Genomic DNA, 16,886 nt, shown 5'->3' on the forward strand with positions numbered 1-16,886 from the left:
AGTGTACACACGGGGGCACTGTGGGGGATGACAGCGTACACAAGGGGGCACTGTGGGGGACCACAATGTACACACGGGGGCACTGGGGGGGACCACAATGTACACACGGGGGCACTGGGGGGGACCACAATGTACACACAGGGGCACTGGGGGGGACCACAACGTACACATGGGGGCACTGGAGGGGAACAGCGTACACACGGGGGGCACTGGGAGGGGAACAGCGTACACACGGGGGGCACTGGGAGGGGGACCACAACGTACACACGAGGCACTGGAGGGGAACAGCGTACACACGTGGCTGAACCTGGTCCCGACAAGTCCCGGCGGCAGCATGGGGAGGACAGAGTCTGGGCAGGAAATATAATAATAATTACTACAATAACAATAATAATGTGTACACATGGGGGGGCACAGCGTACACACGAAGGGGGGGCACAGCTTACACACAGGGGGCAGTACACACGGGGGGCACAGCGTACACACGGGGGAGGAGCACTGAGGGGCGATAGCTTACACATGGGAGGCACTGAGGGGGGACAGCGTACACACAAGAGGCAATGAGGCACTGCGTACAAACGGGGGGCACAGCGTACACACGGGGGGCACTGAGGGGGGACAACGTACACACAGTGGGCACTGAGGGGGGACAGCGTACACACGGGGGGCAATGAGGGTGGACAGCGTACACACGGGGGGCAATGAGGGTGGACAGCATACACACTGGGGGCAATGAGGGTGGACAGCGCACACACGGGGGGCAATGAGGGGAGACAGCGTACACACGGGGGGCACTGAGGGGAGACAGCGTACACATGGGAGGCAATGAGGCACTGCGTACACACAGGAGGGGCACAGCGTACACACGGTGGGCACTGAGGGGGGACAGTGTACACACGGTGGGCACTGAGGAGGGACAGCGTACACGCGGTGGGCAATGAGGGGAAACAGCGTACACGCGGGGGGGCACTGAGGAGAGACAGCGTACACACGGTGGGCACTGAGGAGGGACAGCGTACTCACAGGGGGCACTGAGGGGAGACAGCGTACACACGGGGGGCACTGAGGGGAGACAGCGTACACACGGGGGGGCACTGAGGGGAGACAGCGTACACACGGGGGGCATTGAGGGGGACAGCGTACACACCGGGGCACTGAGGGGGTCAGCATACACACGGGGGGTGCACTAAGGAGGCACAACGTACACATGGGAGGCAACGCGTACACACGGGGGGAAGGCACTGAGGGTGGACAGCGTACACACGGTGTGCGCTGAGGGGAGTCAGCGTACACACGGGGGCAGAGCTTACACATGGGGGGACTGGGGGGAAGCGTACACACGGGGAGCACTGGGGGGGACAGTGTACACACTGGGGGGACTGCGTACACACAGGGGGCACTGGGGGAGGGACAGCGTACACATGGGGGCACTGGGGGGGGGACCACAACATATACACAGGGCAGTGGAGGGGAACAGCGTACACACGGGGGGCACTGGGAGGGGGACAGCGTACACGGGAGGCACTGGGATGGGGACAGCGTACACACGGGAGGCACTGGGATGGGGACAGCGTACACACGGGGGGCACTGGGATGGGGACAGTGTACACACGGGGGGCTCTGGGGGGACAGCATATACATGGGGGCACTGGGGGGTAGCATACACACGGGGGCACTGGGGGGGCAGCATACACAGCGGGACGGGGGCACTGGGGGGGCGAACAGTATACACACGGGGGCACTGGGGGGCGGACAGTGTGCACTGGGGGATGACGACAGCGTACGCACTGGGGGGGGACAGCGTACACACAGGGGCACGGGGGGGCAGCGTACACACGGGGGTACAGCGCACACATGAGGGCACTGGGGGGGTACAGCGCACACACGGGGGCACTGGGATGGGGACAGCGTACACATGGGGGGCACTGGGGGGGAGCAGCGTACACACAGGGGGCACTGGAGGGAGTGCGTACACACGGGAGGCACTGGGGGAGGGACAGCGTACACATGGGGAGGGACAGCGTACACATGGGGGCAATGGAGGAGGGACAGCGTATACACACGGGGGCACTGGGGGGGACAGCATACACACACACAGGGGCAACAGCATACACACAAGGGGCACGGGGGGCAGTTTACACATGGGGGGCACTGGGAGGGGGATAGCATACACATGGGGGGGCAGCGTACACACACGGGGCACTGGGGGGACTGCGTACACACGTGGGGCACTGGGGGAGGGACAGCGTACACATAGGGGCACTGGGGGAGGGACAGCGTATACACACGCCCCGTAGTACAGTGGGTGCCCAGACAGCGTACACACGGAGGCACTGGGGGGCGAAGAGTGTACACACGGGGGCACTGGGGGGCGAAGAGCGTACACATGGGGGGCACTGGGGGGTACAGCTTACACACTGGGGGGTACAGCGTACACACAGGCAACAGCATACACACAGGGGGCAGTGTACACATGGGGGGCACTGGGAGGACAGCATACACACAGGGGGGCAGTGTACACATGGGGGGCACTGGGGGGACAGCGTACACACAGGGGGGCAGTGTACACATGGGGGGCACTGGGGGGACAGCGTACACACGTGGGCACTGGGGGGCGAACAGTGTACACATGGGGGCACTGGGGAGGGCAGCATACACACAGGGGGCACTGGGGGGGACAGCATACACACAGGGGCCAGTGTACACATGGGGGGCACTGGGGGGGGCAGCATACACACAGGGGGCACTGGGGGGCAGCGTACACATGGGGGGCACTGGGGGGGGCAGCATACACACAGGGGGCACTGGGGGGCAGCGTACACAAGGGGGGCACTGGGGGGTACAGCGTACACACGGGGGCACTGGGGGGGGACCACAACGTACACACGGGGGGCACTGGGAGGGGAACAGCGTACACACGGGGGGCACTGGGAGGGGAACAGCGTACACGCGGGGGGCACTGGGAGGGGAACAGTGTACACATGGGGGGCACTGGGAGGGGGATAGCGTACACACGGGGGGCACTGGGAGGGGGACAGCGTACACACGGGGGCACTGGGATGGGGACAGCGTACACGGGAGGCACTGGGATGGGGACAGCGTATACACGGGGGGCATTGGGATGGGGACAGCGGGGGGGTTCGACAGTGTACACACAGGGGGCACTGTGGGGGACGACAGCGTACACACGGAGGCACTGTGGGGGATGACAGCGTACACACGGGGGCACTGTGGGGGATGACAGCGTACACACGGGGGCACTGTGGGGGACCACAATGTACACACGGGGGCACTGGGGGGGACCACAATGTACACACGGGGGCACTGGGGGGGACCACAACGTACACACGGGGGCACTGGAGGGGAACAGCGTACACACGGGGGCAGAGCTTACACATGGGGGGACTGGGGGGAAGCGTACACACGGGGAGCACTGGGGGGGACAGTGTACACACTGGGGGGACTGCGTACACACAGGGGGCACTGGGGGAGGGACAGCGTACACATGGGGGCACTGGGGGGATGACAGCGTACACATGGGGGCACTGGGGGGGGGACCACAACATATACACAGGGCAGTGGAGGGGAACAGCGTACACACGGGGGGCACTGGGAGGGGGACAGCGTACACGGGAGGCACTGGGATGGGGACAGCGTACACACGGGAGGCACTGGGATGGGGACAGCGTACACACGGGGGGCACTGGGATGGGGACAGTGTACACACGGGGGGCTCTGGGGGGTAGCATACACACGGGGGCACTGGGGGGGCAGCATACACAGCGGGACGGGGGCACTGGGGGGGCGAACAGTATACACACGGGGGCACTGGGGGGCGGACAGTGTGCACTGGGGGATGACGACAGCGTACGCACTGGGGGGGGACAGCGTACACACAGGGGCACGGGGGGGGCAGCGTACACACGGGGGTACAGCGCACACATGAGGGCACTGGGGGGGTACAGCGCACACACGGGGGCACTGGGATGGGGACAGCGTACACATGGGGGGCACTGGGGGGGAGCAGCGTACACACAGGGGGCACTGGGGGGAGTGCGTACACACGGGAGGCACTGGGGGAGGGACAGCGTACACATGGGGAGGGACAGCGTACACATGGGGGCAATGGAGGAGGGACAGCGTATACACACGGGGGCACTGGGGGGGACAGCATACACACACACAGGGGCAACAGCATACACACAAGGGGCACGGGGGGCAGTTTACACATGGGGGGCACTGGGAGGGGGATAGCATACACATGGGGGGGCAGCGTACACACACGGGGCACTGGGGGGACTGCGTACACACGTGGGGCACTGGGGGAGGGACAGCGTACACATAGGGGCACTGGGGGAGGGACAGCGTATACACACGCCCCGTAGTACAGTGGGTGCCCAGACAGCGTACACACGGAGGCACTGGGGGGCGAAGAGTGTACACACGGGGGCACTGGGGGGCGAAGAGCGTACACATGGAGGGCACTGGGGGGTACAGCTTACACACTGGGGGGTACAGCGTACACACAGGCAACAGCATACACACAGGGGGCAGTGTACACATGGGGGGCACTGGGAGGACAGCATACACACAGGGGGGCAGTGTACACATGGGGGGCACTGGGGGGACAGCGTACACACAGGGGGGCAGTGTACACATGGGGGGCACTGGGGGGACAGCGTACACACGTGGGCACTGGGGGGCGAACAGTGTACACATGGGGGCACTGGGGAGGGCAGCATACACACAGGGGGCACTGGGGGGGACAGCATACACACAGGGGCCAGTGTACACATGGGGGGCACTGGGGGGGGCAGCATACACACAGGGGGCACTGGGGGGCAGCGTACACATGGGGGGCACTGGGGGGGGCAGCATACACACAGGGGGCACTGGGGGGCAGCGTACACAAGGGGGGCACTGGGGGGTACAGCGTACACACGGGGGCACTGGGGGGGGACCACAACGTACACACGGGGGGCACTGGGAGGGGAACAGCGTACACACGGGGGGCACTGGGAGGGGAACAGCGTACACGCGGGGGGCACTGGGAGGGGAACAGTGTACACATGGGGGGCACTGGGAGGGGGATAGCGTACACACGGGGGGCACTGGGAGGGGGACAGCGTACACACGGGGGCACTGGGATGGGGACAGCGTACACGGGAGGCACTGGGATGGGGACAGCGTATACACGGGGGGCATTGGGATGGGGACAGCGGGGGGGTTCGACAGTGTACACACAGGGGGCACTGTGGGGGACGACAGCGTACACACGGGGGCACTGTGGGGGATGACAGCGTACACACGGGGGCACTGTGGGGGATGACAGCGTACACACGGGGGCACTGTGGGGGACCACAATGTACACACGGGGGCACTGGGGGGGACCACAATGTACACACGGGGGCACTGGGGGGGACCACAACGTACACACGGGGGCACTGGAGGGGAACAGCGTACACACGGGGGGCACTGGGAGGGGAACAGCATACACACAGGGGGCACTGGGGGGACAGCATACACACGGGGGGCAGTGTACACATGGGGGGCACTGGGGGGGGCAGCATACACACAGGGGGCACTGGGGGGCAGCGTACACATGGGGGGCACTGGGGGGTACAGCGTACACATGGGGGCACTGGGGGGGACCACAACGTACACACGGGGGGCACTGGGAGGGGAACAGCGTACACACGGGGGGCACTGGGAGGGGAACAGCGTACACGCGGGGGGCACTGGGAGGGGAACAGTGTACACACGGGGGCACTGGGAGGGGCACAGCGTACACACGGGGGGCACTGGGAGGGGGACAGCGTACACACGGGGGCACTGGGATGGGGACAGCATACACGGGAGGCACTGGGATGGGGACAGCGTATACACGGGGGGCATTGGGATGGGGACAGCGGGGGGGGGGGGGGGTTCGACAGTGTACACACAGGGGGCACTGTGGGGGATGACAGCGTACACACTGGTGCACTGTGGGGGATGACAGTGTACACACGGGGGCACTGTGGGGGATGACAGCGTACACAAGGGGGCACTGTGGGGGACCACAATGTACACACGGGGCCACTGGGGGGGACCACAATGTACACACAGGGGCACTGGGGGGGACCACAACGTACACATGGGGGCACTGGAGGGGAACAGCGTACACACGGGGGGCACTGGGAGGGGAACAGCGTACACACGGGGGGCACTGGGAGGGGAACAGCGTACACACGGGGGGCACTGGGAGGGGGACCACAACGTACACACGAGGCACTGGAGGGGAACAGCGTACACACGGGGGTACTGGGGGGGACCACAACGTTCACACGGGGGGGGGGCACTGGGAGGGGGACAGCGTACACACTGGGGCACTGGGAGGGGGACAGCGTACACACGGGGGGCACTGGGAGGGGGACAGCGTACACATGGGGGGCACTGGGAGGGGGATAGCGTACACACGGGGGGCACTGGGAGGGGGACAGCGTACACACGGGGGGCACTGGGGAGGTTCGACAGTGTACACACGGGGGGCACTGGGGGGAGACAGCGTACACACGGGGGCACTGGGGGGAGAAGAGCGTACACACAGGGGCACTGGGGGGCGAACAGCGTACACACGGGGGGCGAACAGCGTACACACGTGGGGCACAGGGTACACACGGGGGGCTCTGGGGGGACAGCGTACACACGGGGGCACTGGGGGGGATGACAGCGTACACACGGGGGCACTGGGGGGGGGCCACAGCGTACACACGGGGGGCACTGGGAGGGGGACACAAGGGGGCACTGGGGGGGGCGAAGAGCGTACACACAGGGGCACTGGGGGGCGAACAGCGTACACACGGGGGGCAAACAGCGTACACACGGGGGGCACAGGGTACACACGGGGGCACGGGGGGGACCACAGCGTACACACGGGGAGCACTGAGAGGGGGACAGCGTACACACGGGGGGCACTGGGAGGGGGACAGCTTGCACTGGGGGGGCAGCATACACACTGGGGCATTGGGGGGGCAGCATACACACGGGGGCACTGGGGGGCAGCATACACACGGGGGCAGTGGGATGGGGACAGCGTCCACACATGGGGGGCACTGAGGGGAGATAGCGTATACACGGGGGCACTGGGGGGCGAAGAGCGTACACACGGGGGCACTTGGGGGCGGACAGCGTACAGACTGGGGCACTGGAGGGGGGACAGTGTACACACGGGGGCACTGGGGGGGGACAGCGTACACACGGGGGCACTGGGGGGGGGGACAGCGTACACACGGGGGCACGGAGGGGGGGACAGCGTACACACGGGGGCGCTAGCTACATACAGGGACAGTGGGGTGGGGAACAGGGTACACACAGGGACAGTGGGGGGACGGATTTACCTGGGTGCAGCTACTCCTCTGGTGACCAGGGTGGCTTCTTTCTGCCTTCCCGCTGGCGGAGGCAACTCAAGGAAGCGCCTGAATCTGGTCCGCAGGCTGTGGAAGCGACTGGGCAGGAAACATAATAATAATATTAAAGGGCACAGCCTACACACGGAGGGGGGCACAGCATACACACGGAGGAGGGCACAGCGTACACACGGGGGGGCACAGCGTACACACGGGGGCACAGCGTACACACGGGGGGGCCCACAGCGTACACACGGGGGGAGGGAGCCCACAGTGTAGAAACGGGGGAGGGGGCCCACAGCGTACACACGGGGGGAGGGGGGCCACAGCGTACACACGGGGGGGAGGAGGCCACAGCGTACACACGGGGGCACTGGGGGGGCAGCGGGATGGGGACAGCATACACACGTGGGGCACTGAGGGGAGACGGCGTATACACGGGGGCACTGGGGGGCGAAAAGCGTACACACGGGGGCACTGGGGGGGCGAACAGCGTACACACGGGGGCACTTGGGGGCGGACAGCGTACACACGGGGGCACTGGAGGGGGGACAGCATACACACGGGGGCACTGGGGGGGACAGCATACACACGGGGCACTGGGGGGGCAACAGCGTACACACGGGGGCACTGGGGGGGAACAGCGTACACACGGGGGCGCTGGCTACATACAGGGACAGTGGGGTGGGGAACAGGGTACACATAGGGACAGTGGGGGGATGGATTTACCTGGGTGCAGCTGCTCCTCTGATGACCAGGGTGGCTTCTTTCTGTCTTCCCGCTGGCGGAGGCAACTCAAGGAAGCGCCTGAATCTGGTCCGCAGGCTTTGGATGCGCCTCAGTCCCGGCGGTACCATGGGGTGGTCAGCGCCTGGGCAGGAAACATAATAATAATAATATTAAAGGGCACAGCGTTCACACGGAGGGGGGCACAGCCTACACACGGAGGAGGGCACAGCGTACACACCGGGGGGCACAGCGTACACACGGGGGCGGGGCACAGCGTACACACGGGGGGGCACACCGTACACACGAGGGGGGCACAGCGTACACACGAGGGGGGGCACAGCGTACACACGGGGGGCCCACAGCGTACACACGGGGGCCACAGCGTACACATGGAGGGGGCCAGAGCGTACACACTGGGGGAGGGGGGCACAGCGTACACACGGGGGGAGGGGGGGCCACAGCGTACACACGGGGGGCCACAGCGTACACGCGGGGGGGAACAGCGTACACAAGTGGGGGCACAACGTGCACACGGGGGGGGGGGGCACAGCATGCACACGGGGGGCACAGCATACACATGGGCGGGCACAGAGTATACAGTGAGGGGGGGTGGGGGACACACGGGGGCAGTGAGGGGGGGAGCGGGGGACACACGGGGACAGTGAGGGGGGGCCATGCACTGACATGCAGCAGCTGCGGCTCTCATGCCACCGCTGCACCACTAGCACATACAGCACTGGGTCCCCCCACCACCAACCCCAGGACCAGCCTTACTAACACATAAACCATCCCACCCACCCACAAGAATACTTGCAGCCGCGGCGCTGCAGACATGGGAGGGGAAGCTTCCTGGGTTTGTTTGCCTGTGTAAACACACAGCTCCCGGCCGCCGCACGCATGCACACAGTGACATGAGCGCTGCAGCAGCACGGGCTCATGTCAGTGTGTGTTAGTCACGGGCAAGACGATTCATTGGAATGAGTTGAGCCGCACGGCTCAGCTCAGTGAAGTGTGTTGAGGCAGTGACTCGGCTCTCGAGTCACTACTCATATGTAATTACAGGCATAGGGAGACAGTGCAGGGCTCACAGCACACTCAGGGAGTTGCAGAGGCTCTGTCCCTCAGTGTGTGCTGTGTGCCGGCAGACAGGAAGTTAGTCAGTGGCTGGGCTCATGAGTAGTGTGGAATTGCAAGCACAGGGAGACAGGCTCCCAGCATAGACTTAACTTGGACTCAGCTGTTACTGCACTCTCCTTTCTCCTGCAGAGCCTGACGATTCAGAGGAGGGGCTGAGCTTACTATGCTATAATGCTGCTGCTGTCTCGGCTCTTGCCACAGTGACTAATGCTGTGTACACACGGGGGCGATAGGGGCTGAAATCGCTGGGAATATGGTCGCTGAGCGACCATATTGCCAGTGATTGGAGTGTGCACCAGCGATAAATCGCCGGGTGCGCGCTCCCGTTTTCAGCCCCTGAATGGTCGCTGGTCGGAGGAGCATGCTCCTCCGACCAGCGACATCCCCTGCCTCTTCACCCAGCAGTGTTTAAATTTTCATCTGCGACCATCTCTGGTCGCAGATGAAAACGGGACATGGGGCAATATGATTACTTAGCAATATATTGCTAGCAATATATTGCCAGCGATCATATTGCCCCGTGTTTACGCACCTTAACTCGAATCATGTATTCAGCTTGATGGTTCGAGTCACTGAGTCGAGACAGCGATTCACTAGCCACTACACATGTGTGTGTATGCGCGCGGCGGCCGGGAGCTGCGTGTTTTAAACAGGCAAACCAAGAAAGCTTCCCCATCCATAGTCTGTGGCGCAATGTGAACTAGACACTACTTATTCTTGTGGGTTGGGGGGTGGGTGTTATGTGTCAGCCACCCACAGCAATCGCGTGCCGGGCGGCTGACTGCAGAAATATGAATTTAACCTTTTAGCTCCTGTCTGTGGTGCGCCGATGGTCCTCTCCCCTTGGAGGGATTGCGGGGCTGCAGCAGCGGGACCCCTGTAGGCAGCACTGAGCGGCAGCAGGTCTAAACTTCTAGCCCCTCGCATCTCCGTCGGCCATCTTGGTACACCCAAGTGAAGCCTCTCTACTCGACCTGTTGAGCTCTCCTATCTTTATAATGGAGGGACATTTCACTAGATTAAAAAAAAAAACTGTACCTATCTGAAAAGCCTAAACCCCAAAAGGCACTCCACTCCACTCTACCTAATAAAACAAACCCCAAGTCTCAATTGTTCCTCTACCCTGAGTTATGCCTTCCCAAAAAAAACCTCATAGACTAACATGGGTGACAAAGTGTCATTTCTCAAGTGTCAGAAAAAAACTGACAGTTGGAAGTTTAGAGCGCTCCCAATTGGTCATTTTTTAATATTGCGACCTGAAATTTGGCACGCAGCACCGGTTGACGATTCTTTATTTTTTTATTTTAATACTTTTTATTGTTTTTTAAAAGAGAAAATGCCACAGGTGGCCATCCACACTGAACGCGGTACAGCCGCCGACATCACTGCTGATACATGGACTGTTTAGATAATATTGCAAATGTCCAGAAGACATGTCCAGTTCAACAAGTGTCCATATTACACATTGCGTATTGCGGTGTGGCCCAACACAGTATGGCAAAAAAGGCACACACAAAAATAAAATAAAAAATAAAGCCATTAATAGTAATAATGATAACATACACAAGACATTTTATGGACAACAAGGCACCTATTTACAGGACATTGTTGTTACTCTAAATATGCCATACTTACGAACACCCGGGGGCATAGACAAACAAATATCCAGCCCGCAAAATCAGTTACATAGGCACAAACAAACATATGTTACACTACATTGCCGCTTTATATGACCCATTTCTACTTAATGGCAATAACAAATCCAACCCAGGTTTCAACTAAACTCCTGTCCCTATGTAGGCTTATCATACTTGGTTTCTAAGGAATGAACAAACATAGTATATGTCGGGATACCTGAAAACAACACTTCATGCAATTAAACAGTGTTATAACAAAATTACCCGCTCCGTTATCCTAATACAGTAATATTAATATTGATAAAGGGTACTAATTACCGTTTTGTGGTACCAACTTTTGTGAATATAGTGATACAAAAAGATATCTTCTTTACTATATTGACTATATATATTTATTTATATTATTAAACCTATTAACTTAACTTAAACTCTACAGTCATGTGACTAGACGTTAGCCATCTGTGCCAAATCTTAGTGTAGTGGCTTAAACGATTTCTACGTAAGTAAATGTACCTTTCGTGAATGGCCTTGAAATTAACCAATGATATCGAAGCTACGATGTCCTTCCTTAGAGAGCCAGGTCCTCGCTATCAGTAGCTTTGCCAGTGTACATAAATTAAATACATACATTTTATCGTGATTATTGATTAAATTACCCTTATATACATTTAACACACAGCATTTACAGTCCAACACAGACCCGGGAATCCCCGTGTTTGTCAAAATTTGTTGCACCTCATCCCAAAATGCCCCAAGAACTACACATTCCCAGGTTAAGTGCCAAAATGAGCCAGGTTCCTGTTTGCATTTGGGGCATAAAGGCGAAGTACGGCTCCCCATATTGACCAACCTTGTGGTGGACAGATATGATCTATGGAAAAATTACAGTTGCACCTGCTGTACCCTTATTGAGTTGGTCACAGAATGGCCTGAAGTCATAGCCATTCTTCACTCATCATCTGTTAGGGGGCCTACATCTACCGACCATTTTCTTTAAGCTTTACCAACCCGTCATCGAACTTAGCTACCACCACCAAATTGTACAATCTTGAGACACCCTTTCTTTTATTACCCACTTGCAGAGCTTTCTTTATGGGTGACACGGAGAAGCAAACCACTGTGTTCTTGAATTGGGCTTCCAGTGCACTTCTCATTTGCAAAAATCTAAAGAAAAAATGTCTAGGAAGATTGAATTCTGTCGCTAATTGCATAAAGGACTTCAAGGTACCTTGTTCATAAAGCTGACTAAGGGATTTCAGCCCATAATGACCCCAGATCCTATCTGGTTGCAGTGCCTTCAGTTCTTTCAAAAATGTATAGTCTGATAAGGGGTGATCAACCTCTATATCGGAAAATTTAACTAACTTATTTGCTTCCCTCCAGATCTTTAATGCTTGTCTTACCAACGGTGGGTCGTTTTGGAATATACTGCTCATCAACAAACGTAGTAGAGGAGTAAAACTTGAGTTCCCCTGGGCTACCAATGATTTAACTATACCACTATCTGTGTTTTCCATTACCCAGTCGCACAGCTGCAATAGCTGTCCAGCCAAGTAGTAAAATCTAAAATTAGGGAGTGCAATACGATTCTACGCGTACATGCCAAATTTCAGCTCAGTACGCCCAGTCACTTTTGAGGTGCAGTCCCTCAAACACCATGCCCCCATCCGAAAAGTTCCCTATGGGAAAAATCAGTTCGTTGGATTCAGCCTTCATATAAGGGCACGACCGTGCCCTTATAATAAATAAATATATATATATATATATATATATAAATATATTAAACATGGAAGGAAATGGGCACTCACCAAGGTCTTATCAACATCGATTTATTATAGATCAATAGCCATATCCGACCTAACGTGACATTTGGATCCAATGAAGATCATCATCAGGAATAGGCAGTTTGTTTCGATCCAATGAAGATCTTCATTGGATCGAATCAATCAGTCACGTTATGTCGGATATGGCTATTGATCTATAATAAATCGATGTTGATAAGACCTTGGTGAGTGCCCATTTCCTTCCATGTTATGGAACTACATGTCCCAGCAAGCCCTGACAGTTTTGGCATGCTCTTATAGGAAAAAATGTGCCAATGCATGCTGGGACATGCTGGGCTGGGCCGCAGTTTACTTAAACCATGGGTCTTAAAACTGCGGCCCTCCAGATGTTGTGAAACTACATGTCCCAGCATGCATTGCCACATTTTTTCCTATAAGAGCATGCCAAAACTGTCAGGGCATGCTGGGACATGTAGTTCCATAACATCTGGAGGGCCACAATTTGAAGACCCATGACTTAAACTGTTCTTTGAAATGTCGAAAAAAGTCTACACGACGGGTCCAACTGCATATATACAAATATATACATTTATGTAAGGGTGGGGCAATTGTCATTCAAAACATAGATGTGTATAGATCAATATAAGGGAGAGATACAGCGACAACTTGCTGATGCCAAGGTCTACCGTAAACTACCGGGAGACCCGACCAATCTTTTTAAAACAAAATTACAGGATATTCTCACCACAACTTTTGGTCAATCACCCCTGATTCAACAGCTGTTTGTACAGAATTGCTACCACTGGCTCCTTGGGTAATAGCGCCTCACTTCGCCCAAGGTTCATAAGAATATGAAGCAGCCGCCGGGGTGGCCGAAAATCTCTATTTCAGGCCCTTGTGATGTATCTGGATGCACTAATACAACTGTGCATTGTCAAATGTGTTAGTATATATGGCCGGGATTATTAAGAAAGCCGTAGTATCAGGTATAAGCTGGTGATGTCCCCACCTCGGCTTTTAGTGAGCCTTGACATTTCCATCAAGCAGTCTGTGATACCTAATGCTGATGGTTTGTTCGTTGTTGATAAATTGCTTGTTCGTTGTTGATAAATTGCTGAAGGATATTCCTTTTTACCGTGGTCCTCCAATTGAATTAATCCTGCAGTTACTTGAAATAGTTATGTGTCAAAATGAGTTAATCTATGATGGAGAGTTCTACCTGCAGCTGTTGGGCTGTGCAATGGGGTCCAATGTGGCTCCATCATACGTGAATGACTACATGCTGCAAGCGGAATGGGCGATAAATTTGGTTCTAGCAGCCAAAAGTAAAGCCATGGGTATGCAAAGGAGGGATCTTCTTGATCCCCAATGGGTTTTTTAACCTGTGCCTGGTCTCCCATGGGTGAATAACTTTAATGATAGAAGCAGTGATAACAACAGCACTGCAAAGAGATGGTGGCCAATTGTAACGGCAGGTCCCAAAATAGGGCATAAGTTAACAGGCTTTACTGGTAGCGATGTTGCGTCCACGTTGATGACTGATTACTGGTTAGCCCTGTTACAGATGGGGCAGGTCCCATCTTGGCAGGGGATGGCGACGCCAGCCGCCATCCCCCGCCAGCGCCATCTGGGTCACCCCCCCCCCTAACCCTGTCCGTCTCCCTGAGGCGGAGACGGACAGGGTTCCCGTCGCACCGCCGACGGAGATTGAGACGCGTGTGAGACGCACGCGCGTCTCAGTCAGATAGTGATGCAGGCTGCTGGCGGATCGCCAGCACTAACGTTCTGGCGATTCGCCAGCAAGGAAGAGGCCTGCCCCATCTGTATATCTGTGCGCACCACCCAGTCAGGTACATACTGATGGTTTCTTATCACGTAAGAACGGGTGCTTTAAGTGCCTAGGATGTGTTACGTTGGGATGCAACCATGGAATTATACGTGTGTCACCCCTCATCTGGCAAGAAATACTTTATTAAACACATAGTAGATATCACGAACCTCGTGGTGCAGGTCAGTCTGACTTGCCCATGTGGCCGTAGTTACGTAGGCAAGACAGATTAGATCGCCATTCAATTAAAAGTGCCTTGGAAAGTGGATGTGCCGCCATCCGTTTCTTCAGGGTCCAGTGGTCGGCCTGTGGCTCAGCACTTTTTGGTGGCCGGCAACACTGTGTCATCGCTATGGTATATCCTTATTGACCATATCCCTCTGTCTATTAGATGTGGTGATTGAAACTACTCCAGTGTGAAACCAAAGACCTTCTGGATTCATCGCTTGGGCACATTGGCCCCACGAGGGCTTAATGAACACCTTAGGTTGCAGTGCTTTCTGTGAAGTTTAAGCCATTAGAATGATAGAGCATGCAGGGTAGACTTGTCTCCAGCATAAGATATTATGGCTGTTAGTTGCCGTGGGGTATTGTACAACATTACTTTGTAGAGCCTTATATTCCGCTATACTCTGCTTGTTAAATATGGTCTGCAATTTTTATATTTCTATGTACATTTTTACATGTCTTTTTGATCTTGTGTAATATATCTTGTCATATATATATATATGAAATGGAGAGATAGAGGGAGGGGCCCAATTGTGCAATAACGTTTTTTTATTTTTTTAAAAACAAGTAAAAAATAAACACTCATTAAAAAGGACTCGTACCTAGTTTGACCTCAGCAATGGACTGATTACCACTAGATATGTACAATCCTCACTGGCAATACTGCACTTCGTCAGTGGGCTGAAGAAGTCCATGACGAAACGCATAGGGGCGTGGCCATCGTTACATTGTTTCTGAAACTCATGGCAGAGAGCAGACGCAAGCCGTTTAACATCTACCCTGAGACTCCGTGAGACGCCGGCTGTCCGGAGAAGCAGGAGGTCCTGTAGAAGCCGTCTGAAGGGGTGACTATGGTTATGGGAATGCAGTATTGCCAGTGAGGATTGTACATATCTAGTGGTAATCAGTCCACTGCTGAGGTCAAACTCGGTACGAGTCCTTTTTAATGAGTGTTTATTTTTTACTTGTTTTTTAAAAAATAAAAATAAAACGTTATTGCACTATTGGGCGCCCCCCTCTATCTCTCCATTTCTTCTAGATTCTTGGTGCTTGGGAAGAGCTCATATCAGAAGGGGAGCGACGGTCCAAAAATTATTTAAAGGACAAGTGCAGATTGAAATTAACATTGGGTGTCTGGGAGCAAGCTAGCACCGACACAAGAGTCCAGTTAATTGGGCATATTCCTGCAAGTTTCAGCGCTCCTATACCACCAACAAAATACCAGACTATATATATATATATATATATATATTTATTTATTAATGTTTTGTACACTAGTTTCGACAGTGTGAACTAGACATTTTTTTTAGTTTTCTGTCTAAGTCGAATATATAGATTTCTTTGCCTCGCCTGTCTTAGACAATAAAACAAAACGAGTTGACAGGCGGAATGCGTTAGCCTGGCGAGAAAAAATGACCTTAAATAAAAAAGTTTAATTGGTCCTTAGGTTAATTTTGGCAGAAACAGCCTATTCAAACAGAAAATATGCAGTCATCATCCACCCATAAGGGGGTATTCAGTGTTGATTCAAATTCCCCTATTCAGTATACAGTGGGAAAAAAAACCATATTAACACTTCCCTGGTTTATCTTCTAGAACAAATATTCTCAAACTTAATCTGGCCATACCTCTACAGATTTATTGTTTGGTACAACCAACAAGATCAAATACCTGGTAATGAATGAGAGTAAATGAATGGTGACTATTTGTTTTAAAATGCTGGCAAACCAAGACCAGGTAATAATCTGAATGACAAACAAACTGGAATAACTAGCCAGATCAGACAATACATTTGTAGATGTATGGCCAACTTTAGTCCGCAGAATCCAAAACAATTAATGTTTTCCAGAAGTAAAATAATTAGCTCTACCTTAAGATGTAAATTAGTAATTACTACACCTGTGCACCAGCTAGGTGATCTGGAAAACAACGGTTTGGGATTCAGAGGACAGAGTTTGAGCACCACTGTTATGGAAAATGCCAGTGAAATTATTAGTATAATCTTATTGGTTGCTGTACACTGGGTAATTCCATAGTCCCAGCGGCGACCAGTGATGGGGTGGATCATACTGAATTCTGCAACATGGACCTAGTCAACAATGTACTCAGTCACCTGTGCATGGATGGAAATATTCATGGTTTGCAGGTTATAGCATAC

At 55.3% G+C, this 16,886-nt stretch overlaps 1 long non-coding RNA gene across 1 annotated transcript; it reads right to left on the minus strand.

The window, feature by feature from the left end:
* Positions 1-264: 264 nt before the first annotated feature.
* LOC146080923 (uncharacterized) lies at positions 265-8,233 on the minus strand. The gene is made up of 3 exons (XR_014475032.1): positions 8,115-8,233; positions 7,377-7,484; positions 265-350 (listed from the first exon to the last, which is right to left on the minus strand). It is a non-coding gene; the product is annotated as an uncharacterized LOC146080923 (long non-coding RNA).
* Positions 8,234-16,886: the final 8,653 nt, after the last annotated feature.

This window comes from Crinia signifera, chromosome 5 (assembly GCF_055691185.1).
Source record: "Crinia signifera chromosome 5, ASM5569118v1, whole genome shotgun sequence".
NCBI classification, from domain to species: Eukaryota; Metazoa; Chordata; class Amphibia; order Anura; family Myobatrachidae; genus Crinia; species Crinia signifera.